Source organism: Streptopelia decaocto (assembly GCF_964273445.1).
Source record: "Streptopelia decaocto genome assembly, chromosome: 4".
Taxonomy (NCBI): domain Eukaryota; kingdom Metazoa; phylum Chordata; class Aves; order Columbiformes; family Columbidae; genus Streptopelia; species Streptopelia decaocto.
This window is the reverse complement of record NC_138658.1, coordinates 31,414,966-31,434,527: the sequence shown is the minus strand read 5'-3', so window position 1 is coordinate 31,434,527 and position 19,562 is coordinate 31,414,966. Positions and strand designations below refer to the sequence as shown.

Here is a 19,562-nt window from a genome sequence, read left to right as displayed (position 1 = left end):
CAGGTACCAAAATGTACATTATTTTTAAAAGCAATTAATTGAATAAATGAAAGGGAAAAAACACTGAAGTTACAGAAGAGAAAGACTATTGCTTTTGATTAAACAAGCCCCTGGACTGCACACAGCCCAAGATACTGCCATGCACTTGGACTAAGCACATATTCCATCCTGTGGCAGCTGTCACTGGAAAACACTGCTATGCTGAGCAGATTTTTGACCCCCATCAGTACAGATGCTCAAGTTCTCGTTTCAGTCACAGGTGTCGGTGCAGCCGGCAGGATGGAACCCAAATCCGACCAAGAGGAAAATGTGCTGAATCACACTTGAGGCCCTCTCTGGTTTTAAACCGAAACAGGATTCCTTAGACACAGCCACCAGGAACCCCAGCTTCTGTGCTTGTGCAGCACAACTGCCATCAGGCTCCAGATCTCTTCTCTCAAGGGTCATCAACCCACCATCTCCTGTTGTAAGGACAGGTCAACTTGAAAAGCCTCTTGGTCCTCACGGCTCCATATACAACAAACACTGTTATCCCCACTGCTTGTCTGATTACCAGCAAAGCTTCCCTGACAGCCACTACAGAAACGTTTCTCTGGTGTTTTTCTGCTCAATCCATCAGATTCTCAGACTGCAGAAACAAAACCAAAACCTAACAAATGAGTTTACATTTAGCCTTCCAATTCCATCAGATCTTGCAGGCCTATATATTAACAGCTCTTACTTCTCTTTCATTTGTTCGAAGTTTATATTTTGAAATAATAATTCATACTTTAAAACAATTTAATCAATCTACATTTGGAAAAATGAAGTCAGCTTTACCTGAAAACCTGATTTATTTTAAAAAATGTTAGTATGTAAAGAAAATGATAGACAGGAAAACATCCTAATAGCTGAGAATGTGATCCCTAGAGATTGTGTTCTGGAGTTTTATTTTTTATAAGAATGACTTTGTCCTTGTGAGTTTGCTGCCATCACAATGGTGTTTTTTCTGCCAAAACAAACATAAAACCACTCTGTTGATAATACTCACTTCTATTATGAAAATCATAATATTTTTAGATTGTTTGCCTTTTTTTTTTTTAACACTATAATAAAATCTCTGTATTTCTAGCAATGAACTTACCAAACCTCCTTTATTCAGAATGTTTACAAATTCTCTTAGGTTTCATAGGGCTGCTACCAAGCACAATTTACATTAATTTAGTACTAAAGTGAAGCCCATTCTGGAAAGATACCTGCTTACTATTCTTATTGCAAGGGAACCAAAGTTGATAAAAAACAGTTGTCACTATTATCAGAAAACTAGTCTTGTTTTTCTCTTTCACCATGCCAGTGACCTCTCCTATCTACCATCACACCCTAACTTTTCTGCACTGGGCTTAATTATTCAGGACAAAATACCCACTTACCTAATTAGACTCAAGACACAAGCAATGATAAAGAAGTCATGATGGTTGGACAAAACATTCTTTATGACACACCCTGAAACTCTGCAAGGAATAGCCCACATTATGTGATATATACATAAGTTTTTCCTTGTATGTCTTGAGCTAAGAAAGAGCAAGTGTCTCATGCATTCCTAAAGCAACACATACCCCTTTATACTTCTCCAATATGCCAGGTAGATGTGTCCTTTATGAACCCATCCCTCCACATAATACAGGGAGCAAATTCATACACTAGTATATAGCAATGAAAGATTAGAAATAAGAACTATTTAAATTATTAAAAGCATATAGTTGGCTCTTAAAGAAGGCCATAACAAGTAGCCTGCAACTGGCCTAGGGAATCCTATGAAAGAATAAAATCTAATAGCTCTTTTCTGTTAATATTAATATTTTGTGAAACTCAAGACAGTTTAAAAATTACCTACATCAATAGAACAGGATCTTCCCCCATAGTATTCAGTTCAGATAATTGATAGCAACCAAATTTTTACTGATTGCTCCCAGGATCAAACTCAGTCCTGAGTGAAAAAGACACTTCCTCCCCTCAAGTCTGCGTCTTCACAGGTTTTCTACCTTTTTTTTTTTTTAGTCAGAACACAGCTGCAAGGAAGTATGATCCTATGATCCTACATACAAACTGAATAACTTAAAACAGGGGTTTTATCCATTTTATGTCTTTTTTTCATTCTTAAATTTCAACTGGAGTCTAGGAAAGCTTTCATTACAAAAGTTTAATTGAAAACAAAAATAAATAAATAAACACTTTTTTCAAATGTGTTAGTATTTTCTGATAAAAAACATTATCAACTCTAGTCCCAAATGGTACTGAAGCCTTAATCACAGATAAACTAGATACTCAAACTCTTAAATTAAGAAACTAGATTTTTTTTTCATGTCTATTGTTAGCTAAACCAAAGGGAACTCAGACATACTGGAATAATTGATGTCTTGAACTAACATGGAGTAGGAACTAGTGGGCACTAGAGAAAGGCTTCACATCACTGTCAGTTCACGTCACTTTCCACTGTATTGTCCTTCCCTTAGCATAACTAGATTTTAAGTCAGGGAGAGAAGAAACAACTACCTGAAAGCTGTACACTCCTATAAACAAAGTTACAGAATGAGACTGGACTTTAGTTTAAAACAACAGCTGTTGCTCTTTTGTTTCCTATCAGGACAAAGAAACAGACTTGCCTTTATTGTGTAAGATATTAATATAATTAAATTCAAACTCTACAAACCATCTGACAAACAACGCTCACTTACAGCAACTGATTGAGAAATAGTTTGGCAATCAAAGCTGCTTCCATACAGCCACAGAACCGGGGATAAGCTGCAGCTCAGTACATGTAGAAGCTGATACTGATTCAATTTTGGATTTAGTGCCATCTGTCTTGGGAATATGTAGTTCTTCTGGAGAAACATCCTGCTAGCTGAGCTTCTAGACAAGGCTTGACATTCAGAAATTTTCATTATTTGCATTTCATAAAATAGGTTTAGAACACTGCCAAAGCTGCCAATTATTTCCTTCAGAGAGTGACAACAATAGCACATTAAGTACTTGTCGAACATCAGTGTTATCTACAGACCGTTTCCTAAGATGCATTGATATTATACTTGGGGAATTTGTACACATTACAGAGAAACCAGATGCCATCCAAACCATTACAGAGCAGCACCAGTTAATATGAGAATAAGAATGCTCTTGCTTCTAGTTTGAAAAAACAGAAGTCTCCCATTCTGAGGTCAGCATCAAGAACTGCAACTAACTGCATTGAGAAAGAAGTGTAAGAATGACTGTGTAGCATTACAGGGGAGGATAAGACCAGACATGTGCTACACGAAAGGCTGCTGGAAGATGGTGTTCATTTTCATAAACAAGTGTTTTGAGTTTTAAAAATAACAAACAAGGCACAAGAGTTTACCAGAGAGTTAATATCTACCAGCTATTCATTTTTTTTATAATCAGTTTCAAATAAAATCTACATATATAAAAAACAGGAACTAGTGATTATTGTAAAGTGTCATTTAATATTTGTTCCCCTTTCTAATGTTATTTGACTGGTATGAATGGCCTACCTGATGTAACCAGCACAACTCTGGAAACTAAACATACTGACAAATTTCAAACTTGTCTGTACTAATCCCAGTCTCATTTCACACCCACTCCACCTGTCTTGGGCTTCTCTTATGCACACAACTTCCTTGTCAATCTTGCAATTAACATCCACATCTCCTCCCCAAATGACGCCAACTCTTCTGTGAAACACTCAAGATAAGAAGACCACACCCCTCTTCATGCTTTTTCATCAGTCCCTTTTGCAACCTGAGAATAAGCTTCTCTTGGGAAGGCAATTCAAGTCTTCAGCCCTTTCCACCTTGTAAAACAGCTTGTCTAATAAAAAAAAAAGCACATGTATGATGTTGCATCAAGAACCAACTGATACTCCTGCTTGTAGATCAGGTCAGGGAAGAGATTTATCTGAATTTTTGTCTGTCAGCTGACTAGTTTCACTGTGGAGTAAGATGAACTAAGATGATCCAATGACAACCTGAAGTCTAGTAGCCTCTACCCCTTATTCAGTTTTTGTTGTAAAGGATTTCTAAAGTTTCTGTGTTCAATTTTTAAGCACAGATAGAGATGAGTCTTTTCTCCTTCAACTCTCTCTGCATCCTACAGTGTATCTGTTATAGTCAGAGGAAAAAAAGTAAATGTACATTCTTTGCATGACAGGCTTTTCAACTATTTCATATCCCATAGTCTAAATGACATGGAGACATTCTCAAACAAACAAAAAGGGAGTGTTGCCAACTCAAGAAAATCCTGGTGTGCAGTCTTTTGGCTTCTCATCAGTGTGCCACTAAGAAACAGCCATATATCCATTTCACATGTAAGTAATTAATATGGTTGCTACCCAAATATTATACAACTGTCATCCTCTGTGGAATATACTGCATGGGTGAACAAGAAAAGTGAAACATCACACAGGATGTGCCAGAGCCTCAATGGTACTAGAGCTTCTATTTTAAGATTTAAATAAGACTGAAGTCTCAAGCCCACTTTTCAAAGGACAGGTGTCCACACTGCAAGAACCTATCATGATACCCAGCATTTCAAATATCAAGCTGATGGTTCAGCAAACAGATTTCTATTATGAAATATCCATTACAGGCATATACACACATGTTTACTTTACCTGCAACTAAAGCACGTCAACAGTTCAGCAAGGAAAAACTTGCTCTTGCAACTGTTCTATTCGGTAGACAATCTAGATCTAAGGTTTCTTCAGCTGACACCTTTCAACAGCATTCAGCTTTCTATGACAGATAAAGGCAGAGAAAGTAAAAAAAGTAAAAATTATCATTCTCTGTTAATAGTAATTAAAAGTAACTGGGGGAAAGGGGAGGATAAATAATTCAATACAAAAGCAGAAAAGAGTGGTGCAACACTGAATGTTAAAGCTGGCTACACTGCCAAAAAGCTGATTACAAAACTCAATTTTCAGACAGGAAATGCATCATAAGAACATCTTGTTAAACAAGCTAAACACATTCAAAGTAGAAGGAGAAGGACAAATCCACACCCTTCTGTCAACACTGGACTAATTTTTATTAAATTTATATTTGACATTTAACAAGGCTGCACGCATACAAAAAAATGCAAGTATGAAAAGGGTGTCTATTCATTTACACAGTGCTTAGCATTCCAAATTGATTTTACAGACATCCCACTAACCTGTCTGGCAGAAATTCCTCTAGACTACACAAATTAATTCAAAACAGGAAGGCTGTCAGTTTTTCTGTCCCATAAGCAAGGAGGAAAAATTATGAATAGTTTTCAGCATGCTGAGAGTAGTCACCCACAAACTAAGAATTATTTATATTAAGGGAGAAAATAATTATTTTCCATCAACATAATGTTTGGCCAAGAACTGACAGTTTAAAGCAGTTTCTTAAACAGCTTTCCCATCAAAGTAGCATGAACAAAAACTTCCTAAAATTAAGAGCTTATGGAAAGGCACTATTATTTTATACATCACAAATATAACATGGTTTCAGCATAGCCTAGACTAGATGATCCAAGAGAGCCCTCTGCCATTTTATGCTCATGAATTTTAGGATGATAGTATCAGGTTCCTTCATAGATGTTACTAGAAATCTCATAATTTTAGCATCATTCCCCCCCCATTTAAAAAAGAAAAAAAAAAAAAAAAAAAAAAGAGGTAGCCAATTTCCTCAAGTGAAATGATACTGGGGTCAATCTCTCTATCCTTCAGATCATCGCTAAAACATTTCCTGCCAGTGCCTTTAATGCAATCCTACTCCAGCATATGCCTCTAAATAAAAGAAAATATGTACCTAACACCAACATAGAACCAGATCAATCCAGAAAATGTTATGAGCTCAGGTTTGAGGGTTTTTTTGTTAAAGTACCCTTTAATTAGTATCTGGGTTTGTTTTTGTTTTTTTTTAATTCTACATGAGGAAAAACTATGTAGTTTTTTTTTGCCTTTGTCTCCAGTTCAGAAAGGTATTACTTTGCATAGCTCACTAGCGATAAAAATCCATTAGAGAGTCACAACTTCTTCATGTGCTTTTCTCTGCCAACATTCCGTATGGCCTTTGTTACTACAAACACAACTTGAGGATGTGTGCAGCATTACTGAAATAGTAAAATACTATTCACAAAATGCTAGCTCACTAAACTGTGATTATTTTATATACTTTTAATATATTTATATATTTTTAATATCTTTTCTTAGTGTTCAAAATAATTCTGATGGCTCTAAAGGAAGGAGATTTCTCCATAAATTGTAATTAGCACTAACTCCCCTCCTGTCTGCTTTATACATCCATTATATCTGGTCATAAAAATAAGACTAAGTTTGATTTGTCAAATACAGTCTTCCTATTTTTGTATCACTTATCTGCGTAAATTTATAAGTGGAGCCTATAATTTGCGTTCTTGACTAAGCTGTCCTTTAGCTTAAATAATTATTTTCTCCCTTGGATTTATCTTCTGTAATTTGCAGCACAGCTTAAAAACTACTGTCATACACATAATAACAAGGTATGATCTCAATGGAGTCCTCATTATTAGGTTTACAAGTTGATCAACCTGGCGTTTTTCTTTCCTTTTAGCTACATATGAAATAGTCCATCACAGGGAACAGAAAAGAAGGAGGAAAAAGAAAACAAACAAACAAACAACAACAACAAAAACACACACACATAAAAAACCCACAACAAAATAAAAACAAAACACCAAAACAAACAAAAAAAACCCCACCACAACCCTACCGGTAGTCATAACTGAAGTCTAGCACAGAAGGTAACCCCAAGCCTCTCTACAAATTGTTTCCAGCAGATGTGGGAAAGGGGTATGCAAGAAGTATCCATGGAGGGGCCTCAAGTGACCAGAGTTAAAGGGGTGAGGAGGGGGAAAATGAGCCTCTCAGCATGTTTGTTTTAAAGAGTCCAATGTGCTTCAACCTGAAGAACATTTCTTATCTACAATCACGAGCCTGAAACTGAAAATTGGTCCAAAAGACTGAAACCATAGTCAATGCAGAACAGAGTCATATGAGGAACAATTCCACTTCTGATCTGGCTAGTGCATGTTTTCCATTATATGCATGATAAATTATTACATAAATTTAAGAGTGGTGCCATATTATCCTAACATATTTGGTGTTTCAGCTTCAAAGTCCTACCAGCCTGACTCAATGAATCTTTGTTACTACAACTGAGGCAGTAAAAGAAAACACAAAGGTCTGTTCTCTTGCAATCTACAAAAGCATGATTTCTCTATGATATGCAGTTAATGTGCAGGTTTTAAAGAGAAGGCATTCAGAACATGGCAAGATTCTCTGATCACACCTTAACATCAAGCTATGGTAACTTTACAGAGCCTAAGTGCCTTGAGCTTCCCAATTCATTTAAAAACAAACAAAACCAAAAAAACACAGACACACACCTTAGGTTAGAGGGCAAAAGAAGACTCAGTCTAGTATAATTTAAAGAAATTCCAATTTCACATCAGCTTTTTTTTCATTTAAAAATTGTAATTAAATTAAAGAAACACAGTTATAATTAAATTGAGACCTTCTTGTACTCCTGGCCCAAGAGAGTCATGCTAATCACACAGTATTGCCAGTGCGTACTTGTCACTAGCTCTCATTCACCTCCAGACAAAATTCAGTACTGCCAGGTAGAAAATAATGCATCCTTATCTCCAGAGAGCACTGACACTTTGATCTCTTTCTAGGCACTCAAAACCATTACTGCCAAACAGTCTTGCCTTATGTAATGTATTTTTGGAAGAACAAGTATTTTGCTTCTGCACCAAATAGAGAGCTTTGTAAAAGCACACAAGCAACACCACACACCAGTAAGAAATAATACACATCTGCATTCTGTAACCTAAATTGGGGAGGAAGGGGGTGTGCAGAGGAAGAGAGAGATAACACATGAAGTTTCTGCCTTTCTAATTTCTGAAAACTGAGACAAATGAGGAAGATATGAAATGGTAGAGGAACTGCTCAAAAAACATGGAACCAGATATTAAAAAAAAAAAATAAAAAATAAAAAAATCAAACCATATGAAGGAGGGGGTGGAGAACACAACACAAACCAAAAAAAAACACCTTATATCAGCTCACATTGCTTGGATAGCCTGAAATGAGTGTGATGAGGATATTAAAACATTTCAGAACATAAAAATAGTCAATTAATAGTATTAATAGTAGCCTTCATTAATTAAGATGTTCTATTTTATATCTTGGTATCATTAACATCATAACAGAAGGCAGTTTTCAATGTTTCTTCAACCCACAGCAGAGCAGCCTGTCAAGCCTTCTTTGAACAGGCAGGTTACAGGACATCCTCAGGAAAGCAAAGGCCTTTTCAAGGATTTGTGAGCAGCCAAGAACTAGCCATCTTCTTTTAAACTACTAATTTTGAGCTCAGGATTATACTACATATTTGAGATGAAAGCTGTCCTTAGAGACTGTATTGCATCCAATGTACCACAACCTGTGACTGCTACCCAGGCTCGATATTACAAAAGATGCATAGCCTTGCCATTTGGGAAATGTAAATTGCTTTCCTTGTCTTTCCCCTTCGTGTGAAAGCCCAAGAAAACCCCAGAAACGATAGTCCACAGACTTATGAATCAATACAAACACTCCCAGTAGCAATACATGCCATTCAAAATCTCACAAAAACAGCAGATGGACTTTAAAATATTAAAAGAAAACTATGTTAAAAATTAGCTCTGTTCCATACATGCATGATGGTAATTAAGAGAAAGAACACATTGTAGAAGCAATACAGCCTGGGAAACTTCCCTTTATGAGTTTTAAAAAAATAAAGTCTGCTAAACTGTTAATTTTCCATACAGTTGTGCCCATTGCTTTTGATTTAGAGATTCATTGACACTACAGCACTTCCTCAAATCTGTTTTTCTTCTGCAATTCACAGCTTTGCCCAACAGCATCCAACTGAAATTAATACCTTTGTTTAATGTCACTGTTGTTATCCCTAGCATTTAGACAAGAAATCTCACACAGTAAAGAGCCATCTCTGTTTTGTGCTGTTACTGGACAATTAATGAAAGGAAAAGAGTTAGTGCACCCAAATAAACACAGGCTACAAGGGCAGCACAATAAAGGGTTGTTTACAACATACAGTGGATTACAGGAAAGAATTCGCCAAATGGTCACTAACACAAGCTGATTAAGTCTGCGTGGCAGGGAGCAGACAGTAGCACAGGTCTAGAAGCAGTAAAACCACAGTGGCTTGGATGCAAAGCCATACAAATATGACTAAACTGCTTTTGAAGCCAATCTAGGCATCTCCACAGCACATTTCCTAGCACTCCCTGCTCTGGGCTTTGCTCCTGCAGAGCCAGCGTGGGCACAGACACGCCTGCAGTCCTTTCTCATGTTGTATTATCGCAAGGAGTTCTAGCTACTTTACAACAGGCACAATGATGTGAAGTCAGAAAAAGAGGCATGACGTTTTAGTATCTTCTGGATCCTCCCAGTCAGATGAAACGTAAGAGTAGAGGTAGGGAGAAAAAGAATTCTCAGTACTGCACTCTCCCTGGATTTTACAGATCATGCTGCACCACAGCAACTGTCTCCTATCAGTCAAAGGATCTAAAATCACCTCAAAGTCACCTAGTCCTTCCCCATGTGCCATGGTAATACCCATCACGTTTCATTCACCACTCACTGTCACAATGGTGCTTCATCATCTGTTCTTAAAATTATTCACAGCTTTTCTTAAGAATGTATTCCAACGCAACAGTGTTTTACCAACCAAGGGAAAAAAATAGATCATTGTGAGAAATATATATTTCACATACTTAGACTGACCCTCACTCTCTCATTTCCCCACTACCTCTTTCTTTTCTTTGAAGTGAAAATAACAGCTCCTGGTTCATTCAGTCATTCTGCCAGATACCCAGGTAGGTATCCTTACTGTTCCTCTCCAGACTCTCTCCAATATGTTCTTATTACCTTACGGTGTTTTTCTTTATTTTTTAAATAAATTCCATCTTTAAAACTGGGCACTACCTCAACACTGGCTAGAAAGATTACTTCATTTAACTAGCACAATATACTTCTCACATATGGAAAGGTCCTAAAGGTTTACTGAAGCAAAAGCCTCAGGGGGAAGTATTTGATTCTTCTGGCCTCTGACTGCTCACGTTAACCAGGAGGCAGTAATTACTTTAAAGCCTTGCTGTGCTCAAAGTAAGGAATTGGGCTGTGGGGCTCAAGCTTTGCTATGCAAACCTCAGCCCTGACCTGAGAAGCAGCCCTTTCTAAAAAAACCCTTTTCTAAGGGCAGAATCCAATCATCCTGTGACAATATCTCGGTAAGGTATTTTCTAATATTATAATTGCATAAGTGTTGACTCTTACTATACTTGTCATCCACTATAGTAAATAAATCCTTCATATATCTAAAAACCAACAAAGTAAAAACATCCCAAACCCAAAACACTATCTCATGAGTCCATTCCTAGAGAAAACAATGTTTTTCAAGCAGTTTAGCACTTGCCTACAGTCAATTCCTCCAGATGTTCTTTAACAAGAGTGAAGTTTTGACATTTTCTATCATAAAGAGTCAAGCTATCAACTGGTCCTTTTCTGATTGCAGGGCCTGTTAGCATTTTGAAGAAAGAAACTGCATTAGTCTAACATGGTTTAATCATAAAAAGAAAATCATATGGGCTACTGCTCATTTCTTTTTCATCTTCTACTGGTTTAGGAGGGTTTAATTCCCAGAAAAAATACTGGAACAAAAAATCAAAATTAAACAACTGGGTCTACAACTGCTCATTTCCAAATCCCTCCTCCAAATCTGTGAAGGCAGACGCTATAATCACTCAGTTGCACAGTATTACATGCATTCCCATGAGTTGAGTAACTGCAGCAGCTCAGGGATTACATCAGCCAGCTCTTACCCTTTCAATAGTGTTTTCTGAAGACTTCAAACTTAAACTTATCTAAATGCTCTATAACTCATTCCTTCTTCACACCAGCTTAGGGTTTTAGCACTTGCCTTGAACACCTTGTTTACCTCCTAGTCACAATCTCTCTTATTAAAGATGAGGTGAAGAAAAAAAGACCTCAGACTGCTTTGCATTATCTGTCCACAGCTCCAGTTTTCAAAGTACTGTCTTTCTATTAACATTATATTTCTACAATGATTTCTTGTAACTCTTTGAGTTGGCCATTCTGAATGTTGCATTTTATGTGCTTGTGCTATATTTTTACACTTATCCTTGGCAATCCAGCCTGGATTCCCTTTCCCTCCTTGTTGAGTTTGATGTTAAAGAGCTCACTAGTATTCAAGCCAGCCTCTCACTACTTTTCATATTTTCCTCTGTGGAAAAATCATTTCAATTTCTGCCATTAACATAATTTCCTGAAGGAACAATATATATACTATTTTTTTTCCTCTTGACACACAGAACTAGTGATTAATATTCATGTTAACCACTTACCTGAAGTCTGCCTTTCTAAAAATCCATTGTTTTATTTTAGCACAAGTCCTCCTATTTGCTCACTTTCACACAAGTTACTTGACCTCTGGTAATAACGAAGCTTGGAAGAGCCTATCTTCTGGTTGCTTTCTTCATATTGAGTACCAGAAAAGCTTTACCAGGGTCCTCCAAGAACTTACTAGGAACCTGCATCCCATTGAACCCCCTAACCAACACTCCTAGGTAATTAAAAAGCTGTGATCTAGATGACAGTACCAATATTCTTTTCCTTTTTATTCACACAGACTTCTAATAGAATTGTTTAGCATGGAAAAGTTTGTTTATTCTGCCATCAATTGTTTTTTCAAGTCCCTTATGCCACAGCCCCAAATATTCCTGTACTTGCATAAATAACATTTTTATCTCAGAATCTTTGAGTGTACTTTGGAATGACAGTGGCATAGATCACATCTCCTGTCACTGAGCCCAATGCTGAATGCTTCTGAAACATTGCTGTTGAGTTGATGCCTCTTTTAAACCTAAACTCGTATTACTTTAAATGTTTGCCAAACTCTGTATGAATGAATATTACCACTAGTAATGGACTATGTCTTGCTGCCAAAACAGCAAATTTTATCCTCCACACTTGCTGCTGCTTTAAAATCAAACAGTAACTTTCCACCTATTGAATCATTGCACCTGTACCTGCTATGGTAATGATATAACACACAGCAAGTATTGAATTTAAGCTGTGCATAGTTTATCACTTCCTAAACTAATAAAACATCCATGAAATGGGAGGCATTACTATCACTTTAGAATTTTAAATTGTCAAGAGGAAGACTCAGATAACATTTCATTCATCTTTAATTCATTTATCTTTTCAAAATATATCTGCACACAAAGTAATTCAAATGCTGTTGAAATTCAGTGAAGGCTAATGGGAAAAGTTAATGCAAATACAAGCCACAAATTCTGCTAACAGTTTTTTTACTTATAGGCAAAGACTCAAAGAAACAATAATACGTGGAAAAGTGTTCAGACAGCTTCTATATACACCAAAAGTCAAATAATTCAGTCATTTTAGCTGAGCTGACTTGAATGTCAGCAGAACCAAGGTCTGTGTGCCCAGAACTTTCTCTACTCCCTCAGCTACAGAAATCAATCTAACAAAGAGCATTATCACTTCCTTCAAACCTTACGGTTTAATGTTGGTTGGTGGATGCAATTTACCATTTCTGATTAACCCATTTTACTAACGAGAAAAATGGAACGTAAGTTGCTAGAAACAACAACACTAACAAAAGACATAACTTGAGAATTACATGCACCATCAATGCAGTGTTTGCTAAACTGCCTTAGTTGTTTCTCACTGAATATTTTTTTTCAACAGTAAAGGTTCTTGTGAAAATAAAGAAGTTTTCCAAGTCCACAGACTCCACTGGCATACAAGCAAAACAAACCTAGCTCTATCTAGCCTAAGGAAATTCCGAAAAACCATCTCAATACTACAGTGTGTTCTGCTGTATCAACACCAGCAAGTCAGGAATCCCTAAGCATTGGGCTGTTGTTGACAAACATCACTGCTGTAAAAATCATGCCAGCAAAATACTGCTGAAGGCAGATGTAACCACTGACATCCAAGAAACCTCTCTGGTATCTGGCAGCCAGCTCACGATCATGTCTCCCAGTGTTGTTCACACTGCTGAGACCAGAACATTAAGAACAGAAATCATTGTGAGAGCAAACCAGTTTCTGCCCCCCATCTTTATTTTCCTCCATGACTTTTTCCCCCCTCACTTTTAAGAAAATTTACTTCCACTTCACATGCTCATCCTATAAAAATGTTTCAAGGAGCTAACAAAGAACTTTCTAATTATTTATCTGAAACCACTCCAAGCAGGTAAGCATAATTAATCTTAACGCAAGTCAGCAATTCAGAACGGAAATTACACTGTTACACCTATTGCTGACTCTGTGTTCTATGCTTCCCTGTACTGAATAGCAAAAAGGCCAATTATAAAATTTTTAAAAAGGCAATACCACCTCAGAGTAACAGACTAGCTACTAGAATCCACTACTTCTTGGAAACTTGGAATCACAAATCCACAAATCCAAACATGACTGATATTCCCAATCCACGCCACAAACATTCCAAGGACATGTGGGTGGTTCAATAACAGTATCAGAGCAAAACAAGGAGCAACACACCCCTTTTGGAAGACATTAATGGTTCACAGAAAAATCTTTGGCTGCTTAGCACCTGTCATTGCTTCACCTCAGTATGCAGGAGAGAGAACGCACCATAATTCTAAGTCACATGCAGAGAGGAACAAGAGCCCTTGTCTCCAAAACAAATCCAGATCTCACTGTGAGTGGGAGCATGCCCCCCCTGCAAAGTCCAGCACTGCAAATCAAGGGACTTCCTCAGAGGGGAGAGAAGCTTTTGTCCTCTGTAGCTTTTCTTACTGGAATTCTGACTTTATGACACTGTACTAAAACATATTTATAGCACGGACAAAGTGTAAAAGTGTCACAAACGTGCGAGGAGACGGCAAAGCTCTGTTTAATAAAGCACATGGGTCCAGGCTAACAAACCATAAACATTTCAACTTGTAATGACAAAAGCAGCACCTCCCTACTCAGGCTCCCTTCTTCCCTTATATGTTCAAGATAGATATGCTTACAGAAACACTACTCTTAATGTAACAGCCAGTACAGTGGTGAAGCAGCAAGCCAAATCACCTCTCCCTCTCAGGTTTGTTGCATTAGGGCAGGAGCCTGCCACATCAAAATGAGCTAACACAATTTAGTAAAAACCCACACTACTTTTCGGACCTGGCTGCACAACAGCAATTTTTCAGTCATTGCTCTTTGACCTGTGTGTCAAAAAACAAACAATTGAAAAATGTTTAGCTATTACAAATATATTAACTGTTAATTGTTAATTGTTAATAAAACTAAACAAAGAAAAAAGTACAAAATGCTCTTCCCTCCTGCTCAGGGGTACCTGAAGTTTTACAAAGATGTTGTGAACGCAAGTGGGATTGACTGTTCAGCAGTTCAACACTTCACTGTCAGCACAGTGCAAAAAAAATAGCCGACGGTTCAATTTAAGTTACAGTTTAAAAGTCTATTGGCATATAGGTCTTGTCAATAGCTTAAAGGCTTTATTTTTTTTACATACATTAGGAAATCCTTGTAGCTGTGAGCTCTTTTGCTGGCATCACTTCATCAGTTCCCCAGGCAAACTAAACTACTACTAGAATAGTCACAGCCTTAGGTCTACTTATACAAAAATTTTCACAAAAATAAATCCTTCCCTCCATCAATATACAATAAAAGCAACTTGTAAAAAATGAACTAGAATTAGAAGCATAAAGGTCACAAGTGTCTTTCAGCACCAGTTACTTATGCAAAGACCCTAGCACATGTTTTTATTACCACACAGCCTTTTTGCCCTATTTTTTTTTAAACCACAGTGGAAAAGTTCTACTAAGGCATGCAACTGTTTATTTAAACAAAACTGTATCTGTCATAATGTTCAGAGACTATGGTAGAGGTACAAGGGGAAATGACATTTGACTATGCTTCTATAGTTAAAAGCTAAAAGCTATAAAATCAGAATATGCCTAACTTTTCTAGCACTAATCTAGCTACGTGTTTCTCCACGCAGAAGCAGATAACATGTCCTCTACAATGCTAATTATGATTAGACCAGAATTAACTGTCCAGGTCACTGTGCAGGTAGGCAATTCACAATTTGACCTTTCTTCTTTAAAAAAAAAAAAAAATTCCAGAAGCCATTGCTTTCCCAATAACTTACCACTCATGGGGAGCCACCACAGTTTGAAAAAGAATTAATTTTAGACAAATTCTGCAACTGCTAAGAAAATGTGCTGCATTCAGTTCAGAGAGAACGCGAGTCAAAACCCCAAGTACATGTTACACAAACTAACTCATCCCTCTCATTCCTCCTTTTCAGGTGGCAGTTGATTTTGGAGGAAAAATAGTGCTATGCATATATATACAGAACTAAGGCTTCGGGCCTCCTGCATGCAGAGCTATATTCATGTCACGTTTCCAGACCTTTCTCCATTAATCAATGCTAATCCTCATTCTTAGATTGCATCTACACGTGTCTTTAGCTTCTACCATCGTCACCAGCTCTCACCTTAACTGCTCTGATTCCACGCCACATGAATTGCCTCACCTGGACATGCCCTTCAGGATCACCTTCGACAAGAATTTTTTGGCCCTGTGGTTTAAAATGGAAAACACTCTTATCACACCATCAATGAGTAATTTACCAAAAGATACCTAAATATAATAATAGGAAGTCTTATGATCAATGCCTAAGATTAAAAGAAAGGCAAGAGGTGTTCTGAAAAGCTCCTGAGTCTTCATAACACTAACCTTAGCTGTGAGTGCTTTGCTACCGTCACAGCACTTCCAAATTTAACACTTTAAAATGTACTGGTGCATGTATATATTACACAGGAGTAATTATTCCAGAACCACTTATTGCTGTACACATACTTAAGTGCATTCGAAACCCTTCTTTCAATTCAGCCCAGTCAGACTTCAGATTTGATCCAGGTCTAACTGACCTGCTCCCCATGACACAGTGCAGTCCTAGCTCTACTTTCTAAATGGATTTATCCAATCAGAAAAAGCCACTGTTTCTTGGAGGCTGTTCGCACAAGTTTTTGAAAGTACAGCAATTCTTACAGAACACCCACACCAGCAGCTACTTAAAAGCCTTATTCAGCCACCATGCTGTACTGCAAAGAGGACTGAAAGAAATTCAGAATTTCCATATCACTAGTCTCCAGCTTTTGACCATGCAGACTTTTGTAGCCTCTTCTGAAAGCACCCTGAATCTGCTTGTGTTAACTCAACACTACCAGAGCATTGAAAGTACATCCATAAAATACCTGAAGTATAGGTATCCACTGTTGTGCATTACCTCAAACACATCCAAGAGGAGGACACAAAAAGCACTATTCTGCCAACAGCCCTCCTTTATGCCCTTTCTTCTGGGGGCTTCCTCCGATGGGGACAAAAGATAGGATTTTTCTTGGGCTGTAGGTCAGTATTACACTAAATAACTATCTGATTAGGTTGAGAAGACACCACAAGTAAGTGAACAATGCCAACTCAGCATGTTTGAATAGGGAAGTCTTGGAGTTTAAGTGTCTATAAACCAAAATGTCATTATAAAACTGTTACAAAAACAGATGACTGGAACAAGAGGTCACAAAAGCCCTGCTCTCAGCAGCACGTAACAAACTCCATAAACATACCAACTACTCTAGATGTGCCGTGGAGCACAGGAAGAGAGTGAGCATCTCTCTCCAATGTTTGAGAAAAACTACAAGTCACAATAAGATTATATCAGGATGTGGAGACCTGCATTTTTTAAAACCCAAGTATGCAACTCAAATATTAAATAAATAAGATTTCCAAAAGCCTAATTAAAATTTGAAAAGCCCTTGTAATGAAACCTTCTGGAAGCATCAAAAAGCAGCATTTGTATACTAATAAATAAAGATAAGCAAGGGTGGAACAGCAGAATTTGTGAATAAGTTCTTTTTAAAAAAGCTTTAAACATTGATGTGCATCAAAGTAATCTTGATAACCCTTTAATGAACAGTTTAACAAAGAAACTGATGCTTCAGATGGTACTGAGTTTGTAAATCTGAAGACTTATGCTTCACAGGCATCAATGCATTAGTATAATCTTCTGAAAAAAAAAAATAAAAAACATACATAGATTTCCAAAACTCATTTTCACCCCAGGATCAAATAAATCCACGTTAGCAGCAGTTTCTCTAACTTTGGTTCTCTTTGTTTCAGATTCTAGGATGTTTTGTATCCCATTTAGTGGGAAAAAAAATAAAAAAAAAAAAAGATAAAAACTCCACAGCGACAAAAACACCTTCACAGAGGATAATCCTATTTTTACCATCACCAACATATAGATATAACAATGATACAGTAAAGTTTAGAAAAAATGAAAAGAAAAATATGTAAATGAAATTATGTTTCTTCCATGGGCTTTGGCAACACATTTTTCATCATTTTGATAGAATTCACTTATTTTTCAAAGCACATATCATCAATCATCATGACCCAATAAATAGATTAAAATAACTGTTAGCAGAAGTCATTGAAAACATTTGTCTTGATTGAGATGGATAACAGAAAAAGGCATCTGAGTGTTCCATCAGCTTCAACAACAACCATCCTCACACAAATAACCTCACTGGTACAATTATGCCCTTTGCAATTATTTATACTGTACAAAGTAGATTGTAAGTTTTTCTGTCTTTTCCTTCTCCCTTTGACCTTCCATGTTCATTAAAGCAATGCCAGAGAGGAGGAAACAAATTACAGCATTAGGTCCTAATTCTTAGATTAGTTTCAGATCAGGTGGACTCGTTATACACAGCCCAGCAGAAATAAGGCAACATGAATAATGTGAAAACCCTAATCAGACTTTACTCCTTTGGCTATTATAAACCCTTCCAATCACCATTTTTTCTAAAAGGTTTACTTCTATAAATTATTATATAAAACCAGCACAGGCCAGAAACATTGGTCTATATTGCATAGACTAACACTATTACCATATTCATGTACAAGAGATCTCTTTGAATTGATAGTTTATTATCACTCCCTCTTTTCTCCGAAGATGAAAACAAGATGAAAGCATCATACTTTGCCACTAACAAGATGAGGCCCTGAATCCTTCTTACAACTACAAGGAGGAATAAAAACACTGTTGTACAGATGAAAAATGCAAGTATATTGCATAGCAGAGTTTTACACTGATATACAGAAGACACCTACGCAGAGAGAGAGGACACTGGCTGATTCTTTAGTCTTTTTCAGTTCAACCACAAGTATAGCAGCATATAAAACACTCATTTTTAGGCATTTTTCTTATTGTCAACATATGAAATGTGTTAACGCTAATCAGAAAACCAATCACACACCCCAGAGAGGAGAAGGAAATCAGACTGAAATAAAAATCTCCAAACACTACTAAGAGTGCCTGAGCATTTCCCAGTTGTAAGCAACCATATGCCTCAACCTGGCAAACTGTCCTATACTGGCAGGCTGGCCTTAAGCACAATGTCCTAACAGACAGTGTGTATCTGCCCATGCCTACAGATTTATCCACAAGGAGTAAGTCAAAATCATGACAAGTTTCTACCAACACCTTGGGTGACAGAACACACTCACATGACCTTGATAACAGCTCCTGATTGCCTCAAAGATCACGGCAACCACTTTATCAGGACATGCTGCCTTCTCCCGTTACCAGGGTCCTGAAGTTGCTGAGGCCTTTACTTTTCTTTGTCATACCAAGAAAATATCAAAATAGCCTTCAGTGATTCGGCGAGCAACACAACAAGTTTCCCGAAGAACAAAAATAGCGTTACTAGCCTGTTAAAACACGAGCCTGAACTCAAAGTGACAACCCACGCACAGGGTCGGGCGGCTGACAGAAGCAGAAATAGCTGGCACCACCACGGAAAGCATCACACCTGTGAGGAAGAAGCCTTCCCATGCTCTCACCTTGGCGCTCGCCTGCTCCCCTGCGTGAAGCCCGGGTTCTCTCCCAGAAGTTTGCGGCCAACGCTGCCCAGTTCGTCCTACAAACCAACAGCAGGAAAGCCGAGCCAAAAAGATAAAAGGGGATTAAGCAGGCATTACTTCCAGTGACCTATATACTTCCCTGGGCGGCCCCGAGGCAGACAGCAGCTGCCCGGCTGCGGGGGACACCAGCCCGCCGCCCTGCACCGCCGACGAGCCGAAACGGCGGCGAGACACCTCCTCAACTCGGCGCCCAACCCTGGGCGGGAGCCGCTACGCCCGGCGTGGAGGCCGCGCCACCAGGTCCGAGGCCCATCCCCAACCGCCGCCACCCCTTCATGGCACCCGCCCCGCGGGGGCCGGCCCCTACCTGGCGCGGGCGGTGGCGGAAAGTTTCCCCAGTGGAGGGGCGAGGCGGGTCCCGCTCCCTCTCTGCCGAAGCGACCGGCTCCGAGAGGGAGGCAGGCAGGCGGCCGCCCAGGTAAGTCGCCGTCAGCGACGGGGCAGCC

At 38.2% G+C, this 19,562-nt stretch overlaps 1 protein-coding gene across 2 annotated transcripts in view; it reads right to left on the bottom strand.

Moving 5' to 3' along the window:
- Window positions 1-19,549, bottom strand: part of FHIP1A (FHF complex subunit HOOK interacting protein 1A) — a 91,589-nt gene extending 72,040 nt beyond the window's left edge. For both annotated transcript variants that reach the window (XM_082051956.1, XM_082051955.1), the window contains exons 1-2: window positions 19,424-19,549; window positions 19,036-19,112 (exon numbers count right to left, since the gene is read on the bottom strand). The gene's annotated coding sequence lies outside the window, so the exon portion shown is untranslated. The remainder of the gene's footprint in view (window positions 1-19,035; window positions 19,113-19,423) is intronic.
- Between the last annotated feature and the right edge of the window lie 13 nt (window positions 19,550-19,562).